Source organism: Callospermophilus lateralis, unplaced genomic scaffold (assembly GCF_048772815.1).
Source record: "Callospermophilus lateralis isolate mCalLat2 unplaced genomic scaffold, mCalLat2.hap1 Scaffold_169, whole genome shotgun sequence".
Lineage (NCBI taxonomy): Eukaryota > Metazoa > Chordata > Mammalia > Rodentia > Sciuridae > Callospermophilus > Callospermophilus lateralis.
This window is the reverse complement of record NW_027512767.1, coordinates 2,334,118-2,341,170: the sequence shown is the minus strand read 5'-3', so window position 1 is coordinate 2,341,170 and position 7,053 is coordinate 2,334,118. Positions and strand designations below refer to the sequence as shown.

Here is a 7,053-nt window from a genome sequence, read left to right as displayed (position 1 = left end):
GGCCTTCGCGGCGCCACCCGCCATGGCGGCGGCGGGGTGAGCACCGCACGGCGGCCGCAGTCGCGCGCGGACCTGAGCGCTCCTTCGCCGCGGACAGGCTCGGGCATGCGAGCACAGAGGCTGAGGAGAGCCGGTGCCGCCGCCCGCTCGTTGCCGCCGCCCATGGCGAGGCCCCGCTGCCGCCGCCGCTGCTAACCCGGCGGCCGGCGGAGGCTTCCGCCCCCTCCCGCGGTGCGGCGGGCGGGCCTCCCTCCACGCCCCCGCTCCCCGCACGGGGGACCGGGAAGAAGGCGAAAGCAGCAGGAATCGGGGGCAGCCGAAGATGGGGAACACTACCTCGCGCTGCGTGTCGTCCAGCCCCAAGCTCCGGAGGAGTGCCCACTCCAGGCTGGAGTCCTACCGGCCTGACACGGACCTGAGCCATGAGGACACGGGCTGCAACCTGCAGCACATCAGCGACCGGGAGAACATCGACGATTTGAACATGGAATTCAATCCTTCAGATCATCCTCGGGCCAGCACAATATTCCTCAGTAAATCTCAGACAGACGTGAGAGAAAAACGCAAGAGTCTCTTCATTAACCATCATCCTCCTGGACAAATTACAAGGAAATACAGCTCCTGCTCTACTATTTTCCTAGATGATAGCACAGTCAGTCAACCAAATCTCAAGTATATAATTAAATGTGTAGCTCTTGCAATATATTACCACATCAAAAACAGGGACCCAGATGGAAGGATGCTCTTAGATATTTTTTATGAAAACCTTCATCCTCTTTCGAAATCCGAAGTGCCACCAGATTATGACAAACAACCCAGAGCAGAAACAGATCTACCGGTTTGTTCGAACACTGTTTAGTGCTGCTCAGCTGACAGCCGAATGTGCCATTGTCACCCTGGTATACCTTGAAAGACTTTTAACGTATGCAGAAATAGATATCTGTCCGGCCAACTGGAAGCGAATTGTTCTAGGGGCGATCCTTCTGGCCTCCAAGGTGTGGGATGACCAGGCCGTGTGGAATGTGGATTACTGCCAGATCCTGAAAGACATCACGGTGGAGGACATGAATGAGCTACAGCGACAGTTTCTTGAATTGCTCCAGTTCAACATCAACGTCCCTTCCAGTGTATATGCCAAGTATTATTTTGATCTTGGTTCTTTGGCAGAAGCAAATAACCTGAGCTTTCCTTTGGAGCCACTGAGCAGGGAAAGGGCCCACAAGCTTGAGGCTATTTCTCGCCTCTGCGAGGACAAGTACAAGGACCTGAGAAGATCCACGAGGAAGCGGTCAGCAAGTGCTGACAATCTGAATCTGGCGAGGTGGTCCCCAGCCATCATCTCCTAACCATGGATGTCCCCACTGGAGGCCGCACCATCCCTCAGTTTCTCCTTTAGTCTGAGAAAAAATGAACTTGGGGTGGTTTTGTTTTTGTTTTTCCCTTTCCTTTTCTTTTTTAACTCATAGCTCCATCAGGCTGCCTTCATGACCTCCTCCTCGCTGTGTGAACTGCACGCAGCAAGGCTTTGAGGAAGCAAGATAAGTATTGTGGAAATCCTGTTTCATGCCTTTCCCCATCATCAACAGCACTTCCTTCGTGGAGGAAACAGACTCTAATCCTGGAGGAGGAAATAAAGGGAAAGGGAAGTCGTGTGGATGCAGGGAAAATGGTTGAATGCCTTGGCCATTTCTTAAGTCTCCCATCTGGTCAGTAGATGAATATGACAAAAAAAAAAAACAACAACAAAAAACCACACAGTAGATAGCAGAGTTGGATGTGCATTAAAGACAGGAGTGCCACGTTTATCACCCTCATTTGGATCAGTATGTTCTGTAAGACTTCTTGCATTCCTTCTTGCTGCTTTTTTGGGATTTGGGGGATTTTCATTCGTTTGTTTTTATTCTGTTTTCATTTTGGTCCCACAGAGTAGAGAATATAGTTTGTACCCACCATGGCACAGACATCCAAATAAATAGTACTGGTTTGTTTCTCTCTGCACTACTCTGCAAGCTGACTTTTCTTTGTATTCCCTGCCTAATTCATTCTTCTACTTCCATGTCCATTGTTGCAAGCAATATTATTCTCAATTTTTTATATGTTTACTTTAAATCAAAGTTAGTCTATTTGTATAAAATTTTTTAAAAATCTAAAATTTAAAAAAATGGGGTGGGTGGGGTATTCCAGTGGGCAGACCATCGAAGGGAAAATGTTACTATTTACTGAGGTATTTTTCACAGAATAATGAATAAAACAACTCAACTTGCAAAAAAAAAAAAAAAAAAAAAACACTTGCTCTAAGCTGGAGGCTGAAGCAACAAGTTGGAAAATGTTGATTTATTCAGTTTCTAATAACCTATTGATATCAAGTGCAATAAAGACAAATCCAGTTAGTCTGGCCTGGAAGGCAGCTCCCCTTGGTGGATGCAGACAAGCTGAGTGAGCACACAGAGCATTTCTTTCTCTTGCAGTTGGGGTAGGGAAGTTGAAGGATGCTCCACCAACATACCAGCCCAGGGATCCAAATGGAGTGGTCAGCCCTCTCATTGACTCTTCAGCCTCTGGAGGCCTCTGGTATTCTCAGGCAAGTCAGTTCCGACCTTGCTTTCAACTCTAGCTTTCAGATGTCCTGGAAGGAAAGATGGGCAATGGGAACTGTGGATCTCAAACCAGGTCTCTAAACTGTTCCACTCTCTGCAGGGTCCTCTCCATTTAGCAATTATGAGATTGTAGATATGTGAGGTTTTTGTTTTGATTTGTTTTGTTGTTTTTTTTTTTTTTTGGCAAAGAATGTGGTACTGTTATGGAAAGCAGTGTGGATATTCCTCAGAAAACTTGGAATGGAACCACCCTTTGACTCAGCTATCCCACTTCTCTGTTTATACCCAAAGGACTTAAAATCAGGTTATTATAAAATCATCAAGGTTTATAGCAGCTCAATTTTCAACAGCTAAACTATGGACCAACCTAGGTGCCCTTCGACAGATGAAAGGATAAAACAATGTGGTAAAAATATTCCATTATTTTATGTTTATGTATATATATATATATATATATATATATATATATATATATATATATATATGATGGAATATTACTCAGCCTTATAGAAGAATGAAATTGTGGTATTTGCCTGTAATGGATGGAGCTGGAGAATATCATGCTAAACGAAATAAGCCAATCCCTCAAAACCAAAAGTCGAATGTTTTAGCTGATGTGCAGATGCTAATTCACAAGGAGGGGGCATCTATGGAAGAATAGAGTAACTTTAGGTAGAGGGGAGTGAAGGAAGGGGAGAAGATATGAGTGTAGGAAGGAGAGTAGAATGAATCAGACATTGTTACCCTATGTGTATACATAACTATGTGACTGGTGACATTCTACATCACGTATAAGCAGAAGAATGAGAAATTATACTCCATTATATAGGATGTATTAAAGTGCATTGTACTGTCATTTACAACTAATTAAGGCAAATTTTGAAAATTTAAAAAAAATAATATTGTACTGTAGGGATTGTTCAAAGTCAGGTTATGTCAGTGAATGGATGTGGAATAAATGGGGATAATATGTCCACTTCAATTGGTTACAAAGAGATTGTGGTCCCCAGGAAAATGCATGCAAGATTAATTGAGCCAAACTGTCTCAACTCAGAGGCTGTTGGGTCCTCCACTCTAGACCAGGGTGTGTGAGGGGCCAAGTCATTGTCATTCATGTATCCCCAAGGATTGGCACACAGGAAACTTTGTATGGTTATTTGCTTATTGAACTCAAGTAGGATTAAAAAAAGACAACAAACATTCATTTGGGTATAATTCCAATAATTTATAGAATAAATGGAAGAAAATGTGCAGAGGACATTTGTACATACTTTACCCAGGTTCACTATTGTTTAATGTCAATTTCTTCATTTTTTCTTTTTCTCTCTTTTTTATTCATAGAATTATTTCTTGTTGTATCTCTTGAGAGTAAGTTGCACACATCACTGCTGTTTACCCTTAAGTCTCTCTGTTTGTTTGCTAACAATAGTATTCTCTGCATACCTGTGTTGTTAACCCCCGTAATTCTAACACTGACCCAGTACTTCATCTACTCGACTACCTGTATTCCAATTGTCTCATTATCCCAAAATATTCTTTATAAAGATTATTTATAATAAGCCATACTTATCCTTTTGCTTCAGTATAGGACCTAGTCCAGGATCAGGTATCACATTTATTGTCACATCTCTTTAGTCTCCCTCTACCTAGAACATTCCTTTTTCTTTTATGACATTGACTTTTTTGTGAATGTAGTCACTAACTCTTCTGTATTGCAGTGGGTACACATTCTGGTTATGGGCTTGACTTTTTCCCGCTATGTCTCCATAAAAATCTGAAAGGCTTAATTAGTGACTGGCTTTTTGTCATGGGATCTTGAACATCACATGCTGTGTCCTGAGAAATAAAATATGTAGGACTGGCAACCAGGGATGAATGTAGAATTGGTAATTTTTTCTTCCTGTTTTGACAACTTTCACATTCTCTTGAGGGGTGAGGATTTTCTATCAAGGGACATCAGAAAAGAATATTCCTCAATTTAAAGGTATGGCTGCCTCCTGGTCATTTTGGGCTCCTTGAACAGACAAAGGTGTTGCTCTACTGGTGGTGATGATTGACCCTGATTATCATGAAAAGTCAAAGTTTTTGCTACACAATGGGATACGGAAGATGTCCTAGACCCTTTTTGATACATAACAAAATACCTAAAATTGTATAATTCACAAAAAAAGGAAAATTGTTTCCCACAGTTCTAGAGGTCACAACTTGGAAACGTATGTCCCAATGGCTGTGTCATCCTTTAGCAGATAAGTGGAAGAAAATAAACCACTCTAATGAACCCTTTTCTTTTTATTCATTTTAATTTTATTTTGGTGCTCATAAAAATATTTAAAGAAATCCAGAAAATGTTTCATTGTATTTTTTTATTGATCGATTCTTTTAGTTATACGACAGCAGAATCCATGTTGATATAATTATACAACATGGAATATATATTACTCTCATTAGAGACCCATTGTTATGAATGTACATGCTCATGGGAGTCACTGTATTGTTTTCATATATGTACATGGAAAAATGGTGTCAGATTCACTCCACTGTCTTTCCTTGTCCTCTCCCCACCTTCCCTCCATTCCCTACTGTCTAATCTACAGAACTTTTAGTTTCCCCCTCACCCCCCTCTCCCATTGTGGCTTAGCTTCTATAGATCAGAGAAAATATTTGACCTTGGGTTTTTGGTTTTTTTTTTTTTTTTTTTTTTGGAACTGGTTTACTTCACTTAGCATAATGGTCTCCAGATCCATCCATTTGCTGGCTAATATCATAGTCATTCTTAATGGCTAAGTAATACCCCATTGTGTATATATGCCACATTTTCTTTATCAATTTATCTGTTGAAGGGCAGCTAGATTGGTTCCATAGCTTAGTTATTGTGAATTGAGCTGCTGTAAACAACCATGTGGCTGCATCACTGTAGTATGCTGGTTTTAAATCCTTTGGAATGTACTGAGGAGTGGGATAACTGGGTCAAATGGTGGTTCCATTCCAATTTTTTAAGGAATTTCCATACTGTTTTCCAGAGTGTTTGCACCAATTTGCAGTCCCACCAGCAATGTCTGAGTGAAACTTCTACTATACATCCTTGTGAACACTTATTGTTACTTGTATTCTTGATAATTGCCATTATGATGGAGTAAGATAGAATCTCAGTGTAGTTTTAATTTGCATTTCTCTAGTTGCTAAAGATGTTGACCAACATTTTTTCACATATATGTTGTCCATTTATATTTCTTCTGTGGAGTGTCTGTTCAGTTCCTTTACCCATTTATTGATTAGGTTAATTTTTTTGGTGCTAACTTTTTAAAATTCTTTCTATATCCTGAAAATTAATGCTCTATCTGAGGTACAAGTGGCAAGTATTTTCTCTTATTTAGCCTCCTATTCACGCTTTTGATTGTTTTCTTTGCTGCAATGAACCTTTTTAGTTTGAGGCCATCTCCTTTATTGATTCTTGATTTTATTTCTTGTGCTATAGGAGTCTTAAGGAAGTCAGTTCTCAAGCTGATACATTGGAGAATTGGGCCTACCATTTCTTTTAGTATGTGAAGGGTTTTTGATCTGATATAAAGGTCCTTGATCCACTTTAAGCTGAGTGTTTTCAAGCCTCTTTTATAAAAGCTCCAATTAATTCATGTAAGTTCATGACCTAAATAAAAAGTCCTCACTTTTTAATACCACCATGAGGAGGAGTATGTTTCAACATGAATTTGGGGAAGACATGATTATTCAGCAGAGGTTCATCTGGAATGTTGGTGTTTCATATCCTTGATTACAGACGGACAAAGGCATTATTCCCAATGCTCAGATCCCTTTAGAGAAGATCATAATTACCCATCATGAGCAACTGAAGTGCTAACAATGGGTGAAAGGAATCTAGAAAGAGTGTTGCAGGAAGAAATTATCTTTCAGATCACCTATAGCATTAAGGTGGTCATACAACACTGTACTACTTGGAAGTGAGGATCTTCTAGTTGCTAGAAGGATCTTCTAGTTAATGTCATTCCCACTTATACTTCCATTGCAAGCATTTTAAACATTTATTTTTATCTGCAAGTCTGTACTACTTGGAAGGACACAGTAAACTTAACAAGTTGGAGAGGGGAGTTGAGTTGGTGCCACTCCTGTATCCTTTGGCATTCTTCTACATACCAGTGGATTTAAATATATATAGTGGTGCTGAGGAACAAACTCAGTGCCTCATGCATGCAAGGCAAGCACTCAACCACTGAACTACAACCCTAGCTAAACCAGTGGACTTTTTGTGTTAACCTGAAGACTTTTTTTTTTCTTTTCTGGTTTGGGAAACACATTTAATCTGCTTTCTGTGCAGACTAAACGTGTTGGGAGGTTTTGTGGCCCTGGGATGTGGATCTGAACACATGACAGATGGGGAGTTGGTGGGAAAACACTACCATTTTAGCCCTTCACTGTCTTCCCAAGGACCTGTTAGCATCTC

General features: G+C 40.7%; 1 pseudogene; it reads left to right on the top strand.

The window, feature by feature from the left end:
* The first annotated feature begins 318 nt into the window (after positions 1 to 318).
* LOC143387221 (cyclin-Y pseudogene) lies at positions 319 to 1,377 on the top strand (annotated as a pseudogene).
* Positions 1,378 to 7,053: the final 5,676 nt, after the last annotated feature.